Source organism: Podarcis muralis, chromosome 3 (assembly GCF_964188315.1).
Source record: "Podarcis muralis chromosome 3, rPodMur119.hap1.1, whole genome shotgun sequence".
In the NCBI taxonomy this organism is placed as follows: Eukaryota; Metazoa; Chordata; class Lepidosauria; order Squamata; family Lacertidae; genus Podarcis; species Podarcis muralis.
The window spans coordinates 6,654,161-6,674,756 of NC_135657.1; the positions used below are offsets into that span (position 1 = coordinate 6,654,161).

Here is a 20,596-nt window from a genome sequence, read left to right on the forward strand (position 1 = left end):
GGACTACAATTCCCAGCAGTATAAACTGCAATTCCCACAAGCCCTGGTTTATTCTGGGTGAGTTGAAGCCAAAGAGAGAGGGAGAGGTAATTATTAGCAGCATGGGGATGAGCTGAGCCCACTCATGGTAGCCACTGATACTACCTCCCGCCTTAAAAAAACGGACACTAATTTCCTCAGTCCATTTCACTGCCCGCTACCCCAACCTGGTTTCCTACCATTGTTTCTCCTTTTCACTACTGATTTCTTTCTCCTCCCTGGAGTCTAGTCAATGATCCTATTGTGGATGTATACCTGAAGGAGCATCTCTACCCCCCATCATTGCGCCCAGACACGGAGGTCCAGCTCCAAGGACCTTCTGGACCCTCCCACATTGCAATAGGTGAGGTTACAGGGAAGCAGCAGAGGGCCTTTAGGTAGTGGTGACTAAGGAACTAAGGGCACCAGTGTGGTATTGGTGCCCTTAGTTCCTAAGTAACCATAGGGACACATGGGCTCATGAGAGAAAATGATGCACATCCTGTTGAGTGCCTTGGGGGAAAGTTGGGGGAGAATTGTCTAAGCAAATAAATTGAAATTGGTGTGGATATGTGTTCCTATGTGTTGAACTTTAGATATCTGTTTCTGCTTGTATTTTATTTTAATTGGCATCTGCAATTATACTTGGCTATTTGCTGGACTACAATTCCCATCATCCATGAACTGCAATTCCCACAAGCCCTGGTTTATTCTGCGTGGGTTGAAGCCAAAGGGAGAGGGGGAGGAAATTATAAGCAGCATGAGGATGAGCTGAGCCCACTCAACCCGCTGCCCCAACCTGGTTTCCTAACATTATTTCTCCTTTCCACTGCTGATTCTTTCTCCTCCCTGGAGTCTTCCTAACCAGTCAATGATCCCATTGTGGAAGTATACCTGAAGGAGCATATCTACCCTCATTATTCAGTCCGGAAACGGAGGTCCAGCTCAAAGGACCTTCTGGCATTTCCTTCATTGGGAGAGGCGAGGTTACAGGGAAGCAGGCAGAGGGCCTTTTAGGTAGTGGTGACTAAGGAACTAAGGGCAACGGCACCAGCGTGGTATTTGTCTAAGACCTGGGAAACATGGGCTCACGGGAGAAAACGATGTACATCGCCTTGAGTTCCTTGAGGAAAGTTGGGAGAGAAATGTCTAAACAAACAAATTGAAAGTGGCGTGGATATGTGTTCCTATGTGTTGAACTTCAGATATCCTTTTCTGCTTGTATTTTATTTTAATTGGCATCTGCAATTATATTTGGCTATGTTGTGAATTAATGTATGTAAATTAAAGATGAATAGAAAGACCCAGATCAATGATTGAATCTGGGATCTAGATCACTAGGCAGCAATAGCCCTTCCCGACTATTCAGTCCCACCTCCTCCCTCGCACCTTCCTGAGTTCCTTCTTTCATTCTCAAAATCCCAGAAAACACCCCTTCAGAAAATTCCGAGTCCTACTCAGAGTGCACCCATAGAAATCAATAAACCTGATGTGCATTCAGCAGCATTAAATACCACTCTCAGTGACCTATGGGCACCCACAAGGCAGTGGCTCCTGAATAATCAGCTCCATTTAGGTCATGGCTCCAGTCTGGGTTGAGTTTTCCCTATCCCACCCGTGTTCGCATAACCAGCTGGGCAGAGAAAACCCAAGTTCTGCCTGGGTGCATGAAAAGCATTCACTGCAGTTATCTCCTCCTGGGACTTGGGGATGAGAACTTCAGTCAAGAGGAATCTTGGGCAGATATGATGCGCTTCCACTGGAGGTGGGTCATATTTAGTCATAAATGCTTTTTTAAAAAATGAAAAAAAAAATACAATTTTAGATTTGCAGGTTAATATGTGTTTAATTTGATGATCATCAGAACAAACTGATCTTTGTTTCATTGTTTGCTTCACAAATGGATTGATCAGGCCCACTTCCACAAGCAAAGATCCAGAAGAATCAGTGTAGCCATCAGGCGTTCTCAACCATGGATGTGGGCTGCTCACTGATGTCACTCAAGGGCACAGCATTGTGCATTGAAGCCACAGTAAGCAGGAAGAGTTAGACCAGATGGGCAGCGTTTGGTGAGTTCCTCCTGGCAGAACCCCCCATTTCCTCTTACATTGATTATTGTCCTGAATAAAAGAAAGAAGGAAATCTGTAATCGATTGCACTTTCAGGAGCCTGGAGTCAGATTGCTCACCTTCAGGAGATAAGATTTATAGTGCTGGAAAGACTCAATGGAACATTTAAGGCCACCCTGCAATTCAGGGATCTGTAGCAGAAAGGAAGAGGACATGCAGGCCCAGCCCCAGAAGAGCTCTCAGAGGAGCATCACTGCTGACATCCCCTGGCCCATCCTGGATGTCAGGATGGGCCACTGGCAGCCACTGACTCTGAGGACTCTACCACACAAAGACCCAGGGAGACCTGAGGATCCCACACTCCATTGATGTAGGAGGTGATGGCAAAGGCTGGACCCTCAAATTGACACAGCATCTTGCAGGAAAGGTGGTGCTAACTATTATTTTATCTTTTTTCTGATATTCACAACCACCCTGTTAAGTAGATTAGGCTGAGTTGCAGTGACTGGCCCAAGGTGAGCTTCTTGGCCAAGTGGGGACTTGAATCCTGATCTGCCAGGTCCTCCTCCAGCACTCTAACTCCTACACCACACTGTTTTTCTATTCGGCTGCTGCTGCTACAACATAAAGCCCCCAATTCAGCTTGTTCCTTGATGGAGCAGCTATTGACCTGGGTTCCTCAGAGGGCAGCCTGCACCTTGTCTCCTCTTGCCCCAATTTTTCCTAGACTTACTATAGCACAGAACCCAACAGACACCTTGTCCTGGACAGAAATATGGTCAGTGATTTAGATGGACAGGCATGGAGAGGAAAGTCTTAATTTGACTGAAGCTCTGGTCAATTACATGATTTTTTTGACAGAATGGGTGTATTTAGAGGGACCTTAAGAGGGTCCTTATTTATCTACTGTAAGAGGGACCTTATTTATCTATTGTATTTTGATCTCTTTTGCAAAAAATAAACAACAAAAACAAAGTAACAGTTCACCGGGAGTTACAGATAGCAATTTGTAAAAAAGAAGAGAAAACAGCCCCTGATCTGAAATTTATAATCAGAAAAGGCATGCAACAAAAATCGCTTTTCAATTTTTTGTCCTTATAGATCTGTGCTTTTATCTTTTGTGTTTATCTCGTGAACTACCCTGGGATCTTTTGATGAAGGGTGGTATATAAGTCAAATAAATAACATAATTAAAAATAGTTTAATATGAATATTTCTATATGAAGTGATTAGAGATATCTGTTCCCAAGTCTCCTTTGGGAAGAAGAGCAGGATAAAAATTGAAGTAATAAATAAACCTTCCTAAATAAAAATTAGTTTGTGTGGTTTTTTAGAAAAGAAAAGAAGATTTGGAGAAGAAAATAATCCTACTAAAAAGTGATTTATTAGCAGAATGTTCAGTGAGTGAACAGCTGGATGGAGAGAAAAAATGACCTGGAGATCAACTAGTCCAACCCTTGTTCAATGCAGGATCTTCAACAACAGGATCTCTCACAGATTGTCCCTCAAAACCTGCTTCTCTGTCATTTCCACCCCTTTGGTTCTAGTTCTGCCCTCTGGAACAACTTCTACATGGCAGCCGTGCAAGTATTTAGAGGCTGCAATCATGTCTCTCCCTCAAATTAACCTTCTCTTCTCCAGGCTAAACATGCTGAGCTCCTCCAATGTTCTTCAAAACAAACAGCTTTCAAATCTTGTACCCTTCCGGTCACTTGACTTAGGAGACAGTCAAATCAGTCGTTTTCCTTTTTAAAACGTGGGTTCAGAACTGGCCACAGGCTAGAATAGATCTATTAAATTATTTCTCATCTCCAGCCTCAGATTGCAGTTGCTTTTCAATTCATTTCTCCAGTATTTCTAAAAGGCAGAATTAACTACAGTGGTACCTTGGGTTACATATGCTTCAGGTTCCATATGCTTCAGGTTACAGACTCCGCTAACCCAGAAATAGTACCTCAGGTTAAGAACTTTGCTTCAGGATGAGAACAGAAATCGTGCTTCGGTGGCGTGGTAGCAGCGGGAGGCTCCATTAACTAAAGTGGTGCTTCAGGTTAAGAACAGTTTCAGGTTAAGAACGGACCTCTGGAACTAATTAAGTTCTTAACCCGAGGTACCACTGTATCACCATTGTGTGTATCTGAAGAAGTGTGCATGCACACAAAAGCTCATACCAATAAGAAACTTAGTTGGTCTCTAAGGTGCTACTGGAAGGATTTTTTAAATTTTCTTTCGACTATGGCAGACCAACAAGGCTACCTACCTGTAACTATCACCTTGTTGGCATTCAAGAATTCCTCCCCTGGTTCAGGTCCTTAGGGACCATGAGGTTTCTAGCTCCGGTTCTGCTGGATATTGTGATGTACTTTGGTACTTCAGGTGAGGTCTGGTGAGTGCAGAATGAAGTGGGACTCTTTGTTGCCAAATCACATATGCGTTCTTTCAGCAGCAGCAGACGGCCACTTCATCCTCATTTACTGAGTGTTGTCTTAACATTTTGGAAAGTTAGATAAGAGTCACCAGTTTTTGCTGCCCATGGGAAGTGCAGCCTGCACAGTTTGTACCCATACGGAATATCTGTGGTATCAAAATTCCCTGTGCACAGAGGAAAACCTTGAGGCTCTAATACTTAAAAGAAGATGCAGAACCTAGAAGTGCTGCATCAGCACTGAATACAAATTTAGACATCTAAAAATAGGGTTAATATGTCCTGATTTATATTTATATTATATTTATTTCCTTTAGCACAAACAAAGCCCTGCTTCTGCTTCCTTCAGTGAAGATGCAGAGTGTAGATCAGGAAAACAGGATTAAAAATGAGCAAACATTCACACGTGAGTGGGACCAACTCATAGGTATCACTTACTTCTACAGCAGCGTGCATTCGGACCACAGGGGACAAATGTAATCTCTCCAGAGGGACAGTTCGCAGTGATTGGGGCCTGGCAAAATCCTCCCGAGAGGCTACACAGTGGAGGTTCATCTGTACAAAAGAGAGGGAATTAAATTAAAAACTTCTGTAACAGCAAATCAGTATTATTATGTCCGATAATGCTGATGGGGAGATCGCGGCTGAGAGTGAAAGTATGGTTATCCATAGGCCAGCTGGTGAGTTCATGGTGGAGTCTCACAGACTTGGATTGTCCAGCATGGGAAGTCTTGATTTGACTGATGCTCCGGTCAACATTATTTTTGTACTTCAGGTGAGTTCTGGTGAGTGCAGAATGAAGTGGGAATCTTTGTTGCCAAATCATATTTGTGTTCCTTCAGCAGCAGCAGACTACTGTCTCATCCTCACTTACTCAGCGCTGTCTTAAGATTTTGGAGAGTTAGAAGAAGAAGAGTTTGGATTTGATATCCCGCCTTTCACTCCCTTTTAAAAGAGTCTCAAAGCGGTTAACATTCTCCTTTCCCTTCCTTCCCCACAACAAACACTCTGTGAGGTGAGTGGGGCTGAGAGACTTCAAAGAAGTGTGACTAGCCCAAGGTCACCCAGCAACTGCATGTGGAGGAGCGGAGACGCGAACCCGGTTCCCCAGATTATGAGACTACCGCACTTAACCACTTTACCACACTGGCTCTCAGATCAGACTTAGATCAGACACTTAGATCAGAGCCGCCATTTTTTACTGCCCATGGGAAGAGCAGCCTGCACAGTTTGCACCCATATGAACATCTGTGGTATCACAATTCCCTGTGCACAGAGGAAAACCTTGAGGCTCTAATGCTTAAAAGAAGTTGCAGAACTTAGAAGTGCTGCATCAAAACTGAATCCAACTTTTTACTTCTAAAAATAGAATTAATATGCCTTGAGCTTATTATCTGCTACTCTGATCCACAAACTGTTCAGTGATTATTTCCTTTAGCACAAGCCAAGCCCTGCTTTGTCCAGTGAAGATGTAGAGTGTAGATCAGGAAAACAGGATTAAAAATGAGCAAACATTTGCACAAGTGGGACCACCAAGTCATGGATATAACTTACTCCTACAGCAGCGTGCATTAGGACCACAGGGGACCCATGTAAACTCTCCAAAGGTACAGTTCACAGTGATTGGGCCCTGGCAAAATCCTCCCAAGAGTCTACACAATGGAGGTTCATCTGTGCAAAAGAGAGGGAATTAAATTGTCATTATTAGAAAGGACTTCTTGTGCAAAACAGAAACATTCATTGGACGGACGTTTTGTTTTGAGCTTTGGCAGAGGACTTCCAAGTATGAGAGCCTGAGGTCCTGGACTAGGAAATGGGAGACCAGCCTTCAAATACAGCCTCATCATGAGGCTCACATAGTGGCCTTGGGCCTCTCAGGGTTGTTGTGAGGATTAAATTAGCAAGAACCACATAAGGCTCCTTGAGCTCCATTGGGGAAAAGGTGGGACATAAATGCAATGAAGGAATAAATGAATGAATGAATGAATGAATGAATAAATAATAAATATTCAGAGTCTTCTATAACAGCAAGTCAGTATTATTGTATTATTATGTCCCATTATTATGTACTGATGGGGAGATCGAGGCTGAGACTGAAAGCGTGGTTTGCCCAAGGCCAGCTGGGGAGCTCATGGTGGAATCTCACTGGTCTACATTGTCAGGCATGGGAAGTCCTCATTTGACGTCAAAGTGCAAGTAGATAAATAGGTACCGCTCTGGCGGGAAGGTAAACGGCGTTTCCGTGCACTTCTCAGATTTCACCAGAAGCGGCTTAGTCTTCCTGGCCGCATGACCTGGAAAAACTGTCTGTGGACAAATAAGGGCTCCCTCGGCCAGTAAAGTGAGCTGAGCGCTGCAACCCCCGAGTCATTCACAACTGGACTTAACTGTCAGGGGTCCTTTACCTTTACCTTTTTGTTTATATAAATATTTATTAACTGCATTTTAATGTATTTTGCAAAAAAAACCCCAAAAAAACCCCACACAACTCATTGGATATCACTTACCCCTGCAGCAGATTCCGTTGTTGCCACAGAAGACCCCTGTAATTTCTCCATAGGTGCAGTTTGTAGTTGCTGGGAATTGGCAAGTTCCACCTGATAGTTCACATCCAAGTTGCCCTGTGTAAAAGAGAAAGGAAATAAATTTGTTTAAAGGGGGCAAAAGGGTTACAACTACTCTTTTTTCCCAAACCAGAACCCTGCGTATTTAATGGGATGACCAACTTTTACACAGGCTTCTGCTGCCTCTCAACCTGCTAACTACTATTTCATTGGCCAACATTAGCAAGGGTCAGATCGGTCCTCCTTCACTACAAACACTCCAGCTGATTCCTGAACCTTGTAAGGGTGCTGAGACTCAGCTGCACCCAGCCACTTGGGTGGTGTATAAATCATAAAATTATGATGATGATTACTGCTCCTGGAATCTTTTCAGCACAGCCGCCAAGCCTAAATTTTGCAGATTGCTAATGGAAGGGGAGAAAAATGAGCAGATAATACACCCACAGACCCACATAATTGGTGACTGAGTCAGACTTCATTCCATTCTACTGAAGTTTCCCCTTTGCTTTTAACATCTGCTAATCAGAAGTACAGCTGGTCTGAGCTTCAGAAATACCTTGCCATTTGTGTCCTCTCTGAGAATGGTATTTTCTGCAATCTCCCCAGTAGTGTTGCCAATGTGTCTTGCTCAGCTCACACCCAAATGTGCCGGCTATAGTCTTTCCCGACTCCCAGCCAGGTGAGGAGGGGGTAAGGCCCACCCATTTGCCCAGTGGGCACCATCTCTTCATTGGCTATACTCATGGGGTCCTGAGGTGGCAACTGTGGGCATTCTTTAACAAAGAAACTTGCTGGGTTAGGTCTACAATTGAATCCTTCATCAGATTTTTTACTCTTCATAGATCCAGGACCTCTGGAATTAAGAAGGACTTGGGGATCATGGACACTAACTTTCCAAACTTTTCCAAGCAACATAAATGACCACCATGGAACTTTCCTGGTTGCTAAGGCTGCATCCTGAACATTGCTGCTTTTGCAAAAGTCATGCATTCAAATTCAATTTCATTATTAAATAGGTTTTTAAATACTTTCCTCCCCACCCCTTTTTAAGCAGCTGGATAGGATAGGAAGCTGCCAAGTCAGACTGTTGTTCCATCAAGCTCATAGCTGTCTACACTGACAGGCAGAAGGTCTTTAGCGTTGCCGACCAGGGAAATACCTGGGACTCAACCTGAGACCTTCTGCATTTGCAGCAGATCCTCCCTCCCTGTGCCCTCTTACCTGCAACAACGTGGAAGAAGATGAAGACCAGAACAAAGCTCAGGTAAAGAAACCTCATGGCTGCAGTTTCTTCTGAGATCTCTGCCAAAGGGAAGGCACTCTAAGGCAGAAGGAAGAGGAGTTTGGATGGAACAAGGAGGTTCTCTCTACTTATAGTGTTGCCGTGCCAAAAAGATGCTGAAACACACATTTGAGCATCTGAGTGGGAAATGCTGCAAACTGGTATTTCTTGCAGCTGTCAGCATCTGAACCGTCCAGGCCATTTTTTCTTAACTCATCCTAGGCAATCTATTCACCTTGCAGACCATCCCAAGATTTATCTGCAGAACAATCTTTCTCATCCTGTTCTCCTTCCATATCAATTAACAGATTTCCCATCATCTCACAAAAGCTGCTCCCAACTTCATGGCGCCTGGATAGAAAGGAAGTGGAATTTCGGGTAGCAGCTTGGCCATAATGCAGTTTGATGCAGCCTCTTTTGGTTGGACTGTTCAGTTCGACTGCAGTTGCCATACCTACCAAGAAAGGAACATTTCAGTGTGCTTTTCTCCTGGTCTGCACATTTTAGATGCATTTTGCTTAACATGCTTGATACTGTGATGCATATAGTTTTATGTCCATTGCCCCCATTAGATGCTCCCCCCCCCACACCCACATAAATTAATTACTTTATCCCATCATTCATAAGTTATCAACACAAACAAGAACAACACTGAGAAGGTGAGAGGAGAAACCTGTTAGTAGAAACATTGCTTAAATTCTTTATATCAGTTATACTCTGCTTTTCAGCCAAAAGGCCCCCAGAGTAGCTTACATACAATTTAAAAACCAAAACAAAACATGGCACCCAAGCAGAAAACGACAGGAAAGGAAGGCGAAAACAAAAACCAGATCTCCTTATCAATTTCTAGACAATAAGCATTTTGCTTAGGATGCTTGTTTTTGTGTTGCATGTAGTTTTATGTACATTTTATGCCCCAATTCTCCCCCAAACAACCACATAAATTAATGACTTGATCCCATCATTCCAAAAATGTAAAATAGAATTACAACAAATTTATAAAAAAAACAGCACTCCAAAAATGTGAGGAGAATCCTGTTAGTAGAAACATTTTAAAATTGTTATGATCAGTTGTACTCTGCTTTTCAGCCAAAAGGTTCCCAGAGTGGCTTATGTACAATTTAAAAACCAAATATGGCACACAAGCGGAAAAGGACAGGAAGGGAAGAGGAAAACAAAAACCAGAACTCCTTGCCAATTTCTAGACAATCATGGTCAGCTGGCCCAGTTCAGGGCCAGGAGGTGACTGATTCAGCTTGGCCTCCGGCAAAAGCAGAAGCCTTGAGCCCTGCTTCCCATCTCTCCCTAAGAGACAGTCTGGTGGAGCGGTCCATTAGGAGCTCCATCTTTCCTGCACTGCTTGCATCTAGGATGGTTGCTGCAGAACTGCATGGCTCTTTTCTTCTGATGGGTGTGTGGAGCAGTGGGTTTTAGGGACTGGAAGATGTGGCAGGATTTTTCTCTTGCACTGGCTGTCTAGGGTTGTTGCAAATGGAGAGGCTGCAATACTCACCTAGAGGACAGGTTTAAGCACCTGGAGCAGTTTAATGACAAGCTTGGATTTCTATTTGATCTAGATCCTTGAGGGTGTGTTGGACCAATAATCTGGCTCTGGATCAGGGAGGCCCAAAAACCAATGACCAGAAGGGAGTAAGATTCAGGGTTGACCCTTTCAAGCTCTTGCACTCTGTAAGGCCTGAACTGTAGAAATGTGTGAGGCTGGTTTCTGAGCTCCAAAGCAGGCTATCTCTTCCCATCAGATACACTCACCTTTCCCCAGCCACCTTTCACTTGCAGTAGATCACAAGGTGAGCAACCGATTCTGCCCCCTTTGCCATTTAACATCGATATCAGTGGTTCTCAAAGGATGTGTTGTGTCACACCGGTGTGTCAGGAAAGGATGGCATGTGTGACTGTCAGATTCAAGGATAATCAAAGAAACATTTAGACATTTCAGTGTAGTATAGTATCAAAAAAGGCTCCTTTGCAGGTTCTTATGCAGCTTCTTTGTTTCATATTTTTGGGGTGTTCCATGATCCTATTATAAAGTAGTAGTGTTTTGTGTTATAAATCAAGCGCTGCGAGGAGTTGTTTGCTTTCCAATGTATATCTTATCAATAAAATCAATTCAGTGTGGCATGAGCAAACTTTTATTCTGTTTGGCCTGGAATAGAGGAGACTTAGAGGAGATGTGATAGCATCCTTCAAATATCTCAATGGGTGTCACATGGAAGAGGGAAGAAGCTTGTTTTCTCCTGCCTTGGAGGGCAGGACTCAAACCAATTGATTCAAGTTACAAGAAAGGAGATTCTGGATAAACATATGGAAAAACCATCTGACAGGGCCAGGGCTGTCTTTACCGGGGGGTGCAAGGGATGCAGGGCTGAAGCTGCCTAAGCTCTTAACTATCTACCTGTTACAAAATCAGAAATAATTTTGATCAAGCTAGACAAACAAAATACATATATACCTAGGTATTATCAATTGCATACCTATTGTTTCACTAAAGTACTTTTGACTTTGTGCTCAAAGACGCATTGCACCAGCAGCGGCACTTGTCATTCACAACTGCGCGTTTCAATTTCATCACTTCCAGTTCAAATTCGTTTACAGAAATCGTTTGAAAAGCAAGGCTTATTGTCGCTAGTTGTCGGCATTTTCCTTGACTAACTACTTTGTACTGGCATTTTCCAGCATGCGATTTAAATTTTCCATTTCTGCAAAAACGTGCCTAGAGCACATGCTATGAATTCCACGAGCTGCATTCTTTCCCCATTTAACGATGAATGCTAAGCGAGAAGCACTGTGGGCGGGCGCTGGGTGAGGAGGCTATGGCAGGCAAAGGGCAGTGGCGGGGCGTGGTTGGCCTTGTTCAATGGCGCGGAGGTTAATTTGGGGGCTAAACTAAATTTGGGGGTGCTGGGTGGATCTTTGCACCCCGGTGGGACATATGCTAAAGACGGCCCTGGAAAGAGCTGTTCAACAGCGGACTTTTCTTCCTTGGAGGTTTTGAAGCGCTGAGATTCCTGCATTTCAGGGGTTGGAGAAGATGAACCATGAGGTCCCTTCCAACTCTGCAATTCTATCATTCTATGATACTAAGACGACTTGTTCCCACTGAATAATGTGATCTGCAATTAAATGCATGTGGAAACTGCTGCTTTTCAGCTGAGGGACCTGATCCTGTTGTTGAGGAGCAGGGGAAGCAGTGCCATTTTTCTGGGAAGGAGCAGATGAGGTTCTTTCCTCCACCAGGAATTGCTCTTACTAGGATACAGCAGATGACAGCAGGGACTTGTTCCTGCTGGGAAGGTGCAGCCAAGGTGTCCTTTTCTCAGGAACTCTTCCTGATTTTAAGCAAGAGGAGATGCCATTGCAATCTGTTTTAGCACCTGCTGTTCTTGTACTGAAAGAGTCACAATGCCTGGAAGTACATCAAGTATATATGCTTCTAGTGTTAATTAAACTGTTGCAATCGATATTATTCATACCCCATTGCAAATCAGGTTTATTTTCAAGATTTAAGGACTTTCAGCTTTTTGCAATGTGCAAATCAAGCAAAAGCAGTTGAAATAGCTCAACACAACAGATGCTTCAAATGCCCCCCCCCCATTCAACTGAAAATGCCTGAGTTGGCTTTTGCTTCCCTCTTCCCTCCCTGTTCTTTCCTCCTTGTGTGCCATTTTTTTTAAAAAAGAGATTGCACATACGCCACTTGGGAAGCCTTTCCCCCCTGAAAAACAGGGTATAAATGAAAAAAACAATTTAATAATTTAATAATAAATAAGGTTTTCTACTAACAGGTGTCTTGTCACATCTTCTGATTTTGTTGACTAACTAAGAAAATACATTGGTACCTCAGGTTAAATACTTAAATCGTTCCGGAGGTCCGTTCTTAACCTGAAACTCTTCTTAACCTGAAGCACCACTTTAGCTAATGGGGCCTCTTGCTGCCGCTGCGCCGCTGGAGCACAATTTCTGTTCTCATCCTGAAGCAAAGTTCTTAACCTGAGGTACTATTTCTGGGTTTGCGGAGTCTGTAACCTGAAGCTTATGTAACCTGATGCGTATGTTACCCCAGGTACCACTGTAGATACTTGGGCCCCTTTCTCATTTCTGCATTTTTATTTTTATTTTACATCTGTTGTTCTTGTTTCTGTTTATTTATTGTGAATGATGGAACAAAACCACTAATTTGTATGGTGTGTGGTTTTTTTTTGGGGGGGGGAGGTGTCACAAAATAGGGGAGGAGCACATAAAAATACAAGCATCACAGAAGCAAGCATATTAAGCAAAAATGAATCCAAAACTGCAGACCAGAAGAAAAGCCAATGGAAAAGATTCTTTCTTTGTACGTACAGTGGTACCTTGGTTCCAAAATGCCTTTGTACTCAAACAACTTGGAACCCAAACGCTGCAAACCTGGAAGTAAGTGTTCCGGATGCCGTACCTTTTCAGAAGCCAAAGGTGCTCCGTTTTGAGTGTGTGATTGACTGATTGTGTGACTGCTGTACATTGTTTATTGCTTTCATTTTATGGTCTCGTTAAATAGTAAAATTCACGTTAAATTGCTGTTTTAGGGGTTGTTTTTAGAAGTTTGGAATGGATTAAACCATTTTGCATTACTTTCTATGGGAAAGCGCGCCTTGGTTTTGTAATGGACTTCCGGAACGAATTAAATTTGGGAACCAAAGTACCACTGTACTGCAATTGTGGTTGCATCAGACTGCATTAAAGCAAATCTCCTCAACAACATTCCGCTTCCTTTCCATCCAGGCGCCGTGAATGTGGCAGCTGCTTCTGTGACATGACGGGAAATCTGTTAATTGATATGGAATGGAGAAAACCGCACCCAAAGTACAGCACACGTTGTGATTGTTTGAGAAAGGATGTTCTTCAGGTAAATCCCAGGAAGTTCTCCAAGATGAATAGATTGCCTAGGATGAGTTAAGAAAAAATGGCCTGGACGGTTCAAATGCTGACAGCTGCAGGAAATACCTGTTTGCAGCATTTCCCACTCAGATGCTCAAATGTGTGTTTCAGCATCTTTTTGGCACGGCAACACTATAAGTGGAGAGAACCTCCTTGTTCCATCCAAACTCCTCTTCCTTCTGCCTTAGAGTGCCTTCCCTTTGGCAGAGAGCTCAGAAGAAACTGCAGCCATGAGGTTCCTTTACCTGAGCTTTGCTCTGGTTTTCATCCACTTCCACGTAGTTGCAGGTAAGAGGGCACAGGGAGGGAGTATCTGCTGCAAATGCAGAAGGTCTCAGGTTGAGTTCCAGGTATTTCCCCATCCAGAAACCCTGAAGAACTGTTGTGTGTCCGTGTAGACCATTCTCTCTTATGTGTATTATAATTCTTTATTATTTTCCCCAAAACATATTCACAATGATATTCCTATCAAATAGTCACATTGTTTCATAAATTGACTTCCCACCCCCACTTCTGCAATGTTTCTACTCAAACCCTTTCTGCTGCATTATATCTTTATCTATTACAAAAAGTTTCTGAACTAAAGTTATTTTATCATTTTTTCTCCACGGCTTTTATCCTGCCCACAATTTCATCTGACTACAGTTTCTTTTTTAAATCTACAAAGGCCTCCATTCTTTAAAAACATTCATCATTGTCATCTCTCAATTTCTGTGCATATGATATTCTAGCTACTGTACATAAATACTTTCAGGCTTTTTGGGAATAGCCCATTTCAACATTTTCTTCATTTCATTATATATTGTTTCCCCAAAACCCATGGAAAGACAGCCTTATTGCATTAATTCCAAAACAGGGAACGGACAATCTACTTATTAACAACTATAGGCCTATTGTACTCCTAAATAATTATTATAAATTATATGCAAATATTTTAGCCGAAAGATCAAAAAAAGTCTTCCAGATGATTATACACAATGACCAAGCTGGCTTTTTGCCCGGGAGGCACATTTATAGCAACACTAGAAACATTATAAACTTATTAGATTATTTAGACTTAAGAATAGAAAAGAAGGCAGTCTTAATGGCCATAGATGCTGAAAAAGCTTTCGATAGGGTCTCCTGGAAATTTATGAAAGGTCTATTATACCATATGGATTTTGGTATGCAGTATATAAAGGGGCTCCTGCCAACCAAGCAGTTCAAAAGCACACAGTGCAAGTAGATAAATCGGTACCGCTCCAGCGGGAAGGTAAACGGCGTTTCCATGCGCTGCTCTTGTTCACCAGAAGCGGCTTCGTCATGCTAGCCACATGACCCGGAAGCTGTACGCCGGCTCCGTCAGCCAGTAAAGCGAGATAAGCGCCGCAACCCCAGTCATGACTGGACCTAATGGTCAGGGGTCCCTTTACCTTTATATAAAAGGGATTGAAGCAATATATTCAAATCAAAAAGCTAAAATTATAATAAATGGAAATTTATCACAGGAGTGTGAAATCAGTAAAGGGGTCAGACAAGGTTGGCCACTATCCCCCTTAATTTTTATATTAACATTGAAAGTTTTATGTAAACAAATTAGGGGGAAAAAAGAAATAAAAGGGATTGTGCTGGGAAATAGAAGTTACAAAATGAGGGCATTTGCTGACAATCTAATTATAACTATGGAGCAACCAAAACAGAGTTTAACAAAGGCGTTGGAAATAATATATGGCTATGATAAAGTTGCGCGGTTCAAACTGAATTTAAACAAGACAAAACTGTTAGTTAAAAATTTGTCGCCAGATGAAAAAGCAGAATTAGAAAAAATAATACAAATTAAAATCTACCCAAAAATCAAGTATTTAGGATTATGGATAACACCAAAGATTATTAACTTGTATGAAGATAATTATATTAATTGTTGGAAAGATATCAAAAGACAGTTGGAGACATGGACAAGCTTAAATTTATCATTCCTGGGCTGTATTTCCATAATTAAAATGATAGTCTTACCGAAGCTACTCTTTTTATTCCAAACGATTCCAATTATAGGAAAGACCAGCAGTATTGACAAGTGGCAAAAAGAAATTTCTAATTTTTTTGTGGAAGGGTAAAAGACCAAGAGTAAAGCATAAGATATTAATAGATACTGTAGAAAGAGGTGGCTTCGGGTTACCGGATTTGAAGCTAAATTACGAAGCCTCATGTCTTCTCTGGTTGAAAGATTGGTGTTTATTGAAAAATTGGGATATTTTAGATCTAGAAGGCCATGACACCCATTTTGGATGGCATGGCTATCTTAATTATGGGAAAATAAAGGCGCACCGGAGTTTTTCAAATAAGAATATGCTTTATATAAGGTGTGTGGAAAATACAAAAGCTATTTGGAACAGAAAACCCAAGATGGAACTCTCCATTAGAAGCAATCGCTGTTAAAAAAAAAAAAACATCAAAGAGAACTGGATAACGTATAACACAATATTAAGGGAGGAGGAGGGTCAACTAATATTGATAAGTTATGAGAAAATAAAAGATCACTTTTCTAGTTGGCTAGATTACTTCCAGGTGAATTAAATGTTCAGACAGGATAAGCAAATAGGTTTTGAAAAGATTTTAAAGAGAATTACTGAATAGTAAAACTAAAATAATCGCAAAAATGTATAGACTTCTTTTAGACTACAAAGTAATGGATGAGGAGGTTAAGGCTTCAATGATAAAGTGGGCCCAAGATGTGGGCCGTCCAGTTATGCTAAAAGATTGGGAAAAATTATGGAAGGTAAATTTGAAATTTACAGCCAGCTATAATATAGGAGAGAACATGATGAAAATGGCTCATAGGTGGTACCTCACTCCTTCCAGATTATCAAGAATGTATAAAAAATTGGTGAATGCTTGTTGGAAATGTGGAGGAAATAACGGTGACATGATCCACATGTGGTGGACGTGTGAAAAGATCAAGATTTTTTGGGGGGAAATATACGATGAATTAAATAAGATGATGGGGATAACTTTTACTAAAAAACCGGAGGCATTTCTATTAAGTATTATAGATAAAGAGATCCCCAAAAATCTAAGAGAGGTATTCTTGTATGCAACTGCAGCAGCTCGTATACTTGTGGCCAAGGGATGGAAAGATCAAAAATAACAGGGATAAGGGATGGAAAGGCTCCAAAAATAACAGATTGGCAAATCAAATTACAGGAATTGGTGGAGACGGCTCAATTGACTAGTAAACTCAGAGGAATCATAGAATCATAGAGTTGGAAGAGACCACAAGGGCCATCGAGTCCAACCCCCTGCCAAGCAGGAAACACCATCAGAGCACTCCTGACATATGGCTGTCAAGCCTCTGCTTAAAGACCTCCAAAGAAGGAGACTCCACCACACTCCTTGGCAGCAAATTCCACTGTCGAACAGCTCTTACCGTCAGGAAGTTCTTCCTAATGTTTAGGTGGAATCTTCTTTCTTGTAGTTTGGATCCATTGCTCCGTGTCCGCTTCTCTGAAGCAGCAGAAAACAACCTTTCTCCCTCCTCTATGTGACATCCTTTTATATATTTGAACATGGCTATCATATCACCCCTTAACCTCCTCTTCTCCAGGCTAAACATGCCCAGCTCCCTTAGCCGTTCCTCATAAGGCATCGTTTCCAGAGGAAACTCAAAGCAAAACTTTGTGGAAAAATGGGATGGTTATAGAAGATATGTTCAAAAATACAATAATAGTTTTGACTTCATGCTAGCATTCGAGTGATAAAGGAACGAAAAAGAGGTGGATAACAATTAAGGATTTATTATGTTTTCAGAATGTATTAGAAAAATTATATAGAAAGGTTTATTTTTTTGTGTACATTCAAATGTAAGATAAAATATATGCAAAGGGACTTGACAGGAAGTCAAAGTTGAAGAAAAGATTTTGGAAAATAAAAAGGGAAAAAATATTTACCGTATTTTTCGCTCTATAACACGCACCTGACCATAACACGCACATCGTTTTTAGAGGAGGAAAAGAAGGGGGGAAAATTCTGAATGAAACAGTGGATTTGCCCCTGCACTCGCGCCAGTCGGCTCCAGGGACCACACATTCGCTCAATAACACGCACAGACATTTCCCCTTACTTTTTAGGAGAAAAAATATGTGTGTTATACAGAGAAAAGTACGGTACTTTCATTATTATCATTTTCTCTGAGGGTGTGGGTGTCTGCACATATGTGTGTTGTTGTATGCAATGTTTGGGAGGAAATAAGACGGTAAATAACAAATAACAAACTAAATATCGATGTATGTAATTTTTATTTCTTCATTATATTTAGTGGTAGTATGGCTGTATTGCTTTTTGTAACATAAAATCATTCAATAAAAATTATTTTTTTAAAAAAACCTTTAGCTTTTTTGCATGTCCACCACGTTAAGAAGAATGAGCCATCTATTTGCTTACATTTCCAGCATTTACTTGACAAATTTTTATACATCTTGGCCAGTTTATTTGGCATTCAATACCACCTGCACCTCATTTTAAAATGATTTTCTATAAGTGTAAAAGGAGCAGTAAATTTCATTTCCTTTTTCCATGACTTCTTTTCCAAGATTGATGCAAATGATAGATCATTTTGGTCAAACTTCTTGATATTCTATAAATTGGGCAAAGTCGGAATTGCTTCCTGGACGTAAAGGTGACTTTATTTATTCAGCTAAGAATTATCAGTTCCATATTTGCAGAGAATATGGAACTGATAGATATTTAGATATTTAGATATTTAGATATCATTTAGATATTTAGATATTTAGATATTTATTTAGATATAACCATACCAAAGGATATCACCCAACTAGCCGTATGTAATATAAACAAAGTACCTAATGAGGTTTCTTTATATAGTGATAGAATTATAGAATCAGAGAATTGGAAGGGACCCTGAGGGTCATCTACTCCAGCCCCCTTCGATGCAGGAATCTCAGCTAAAGCATCCCTGACAGATGGCCACCCAACCTCTGCTTAATAGCCTCCAACGAAGGAGCGTCCACAACCTCCTGAGGGAGACCGTTCCACTGTTGAACAGATGTTTCTTTCATTAATTCCCCCCCCCCCAAGTCAGAATCCCTTTTCTTGTAACTTGAACCGATTGGTTAGAGTTCTACCCTCCAAGGCATGAGAAAACAAGCTTGCTCCCTCTTCAATGTGACAGCCCGTGTGTTATTTGAAGATGGCTATCATATCTCCTCTCAGTTACAGATAGGCCATCAAATGCCAACAGTGTCCTTCAGCTCTCTATATTGGACAAACAGGCCAAACCTTACGCCAAAGAATAAACGGACATAAATCTGACATCAAGAATCACAAGACAGAGAAACCAGTAGGAGAACACTTCAATCTCCCAGGACATTCTATACAAGATCTCAAAGTAGCTGTTTTACTACAAAGGAATTTCAGAAATAGACTGGAAAGAGAAGCTGCTGAATTGCAACTCATTACCAAACTTAAAACCATGGAGAGACCTGGTCTGAACAAAGACATTGGATTCTTATCTCATTATACATGACAAAGCCATTTTTCACCTTCTCACCCCTTGCTTTTTCCTGTAAGACCTATTGCAGTCGTTAAGAGTCGTCAACAGGCTCATCACAGCTATCTGCCAATCACCCATTCCCACCACCCTTCTGAGTAATACCCCTCCCCACCTTCTCACTATATAGAAGGATCTGGCAACTTCTGTTTCAGTGTATCTGAAGAAGTGTGCATGCACACGAAAGCTCATACCAAGAACTAACTTAGTTGGTCTTTAAGGTGCTACTGGAAGGAATTTTTTTTTGTTATATCTCCTCTCAGTCTCCTCATTTGCAGGCTCAACATACCCAGCTCCTTCAGCCATCTTCCACATAAGGCTCGGTCTCCAGAGCCTTGATCATTGGACAGCCCTCCTCTGCTCCTCTGGTCAATATCCTTCTTGAATGCCAAATCCTCAGTTTTTAATTGATAATTGCATTTTTAGTAAGGATATTCAAACAGAAGATCTGGAAGTAAATTTGGCAAACGGTTGGTTCAGCTGTTTCTGGAATCCAGGTTTCTGTTCTGTTCAGTTGAAATATACTCGGAGTCGAGTGTGGATTTCATGCTCTTTATTCAGCTCATAGCAGTGAGTGTTGGGATCCTGCCAGGGAGTCAGGAGCATCAGGCAGCCTCATCAGGCAGGCCTCCATCGTCGTCTCTGGACGATCTCCAGACTTCCATTGGAACAGCATCAGTCAATTAGCTACACGAGCCTCAGACACATTCCAGGACTCGTGCACGCCCTTTTCGCAGAGTTTCCACAACGGAAGATTCACCCAGGAAAGCGTATTTACAGCTTTATTCAACGTTGGTCAGAACAAAGGAAAAACATGATTGCTTGCTTCGATGTCGAGGAAACAGCCAGACCAAAAACTATATACAAAACGGAAACTCCCTGTGAGCAGGACGTACACAGGCTTGTGACACACAACAGCCTGCTCCATTTTTAAGCTGGAACGGAAATATCCTAACATTGAGGAATGAAAGTTCCCCCGAAATGTCTGCTTTATATACATTATTTACACAATGGGCCGCAAGTGATTGGCTAATTCTGGGATTCTCCTGTAGGCCAATCAGGTTGTAGATTCACTTCCACCTGGAGCTGGATTGGGTGGCTCCTGCAGACCAATCATACTGCTGCATTGTTCTGGGCCAATAAGAGTGCTGCATTCTGAATCCTATTCTTCTAGGACCAATCAGACTGCTGCCTTTTGGATCCTATTCAACTCAGTACATAACATCAGTGTTTCTAAACTGTGACACACCCAAGGCTTGCCCAGTTTACTGGAATTCCTGCCAGACAACCAAGAGCCAGATGACTGTCGAGGGAGCTCAGCACAAAAACCGGGACATCCAATCAGAAACTGGGATAGCTTCTGTAATTCCGGGATGTCCCAGTTGATTCAGAACTGTTGATGAATAAGCAATCTTGACTTGACATTAGGCATAGTGGATCTGTGACCCTCCGATTGTTGTTGGACTACAATTCCCATCATCCATGAACTGCAATTCCCACAAGCCCTGGTATATTCTGCATGGGTTGAAGCCAAAGGGAGAGGGGGAAGAAATTATAAGCTGCATGAGTATGAGTTGAGCCCACTCATGGTAGCCACCGACACAACCTCCCCGCCCTCCCCAAAGCTACGCTTTCTTCAGTCCATTTCAGCGCCCCCTGCCCCAACCTGGTTTCCTAACATTGTTTCTCCTTTCCACTGCTGATTTCTTTCTCCTCCCTGGAGTCTTCCTAACCAGTCAATGATCCCATTGTGGAAGTATACCT

At 41.9% G+C, this 20,596-nt stretch overlaps 1 long non-coding RNA gene across 1 annotated transcript; it reads right to left on the reverse strand.

Moving 5' to 3' along the window:
- Positions 1 to 1,852: 1,852 nt before the first annotated feature.
- LOC144327141 (uncharacterized) lies at positions 1,853 to 6,190 on the reverse strand. The gene is made up of 3 exons (XR_013392045.1): positions 6,067 to 6,190; positions 4,951 to 5,067; positions 1,853 to 2,138 (listed from the first exon to the last, which is right to left on the reverse strand). It is a non-coding gene; the product is annotated as an uncharacterized LOC144327141 (long non-coding RNA).
- Between the last annotated feature and the right edge of the window lie 14,406 nt (positions 6,191 to 20,596).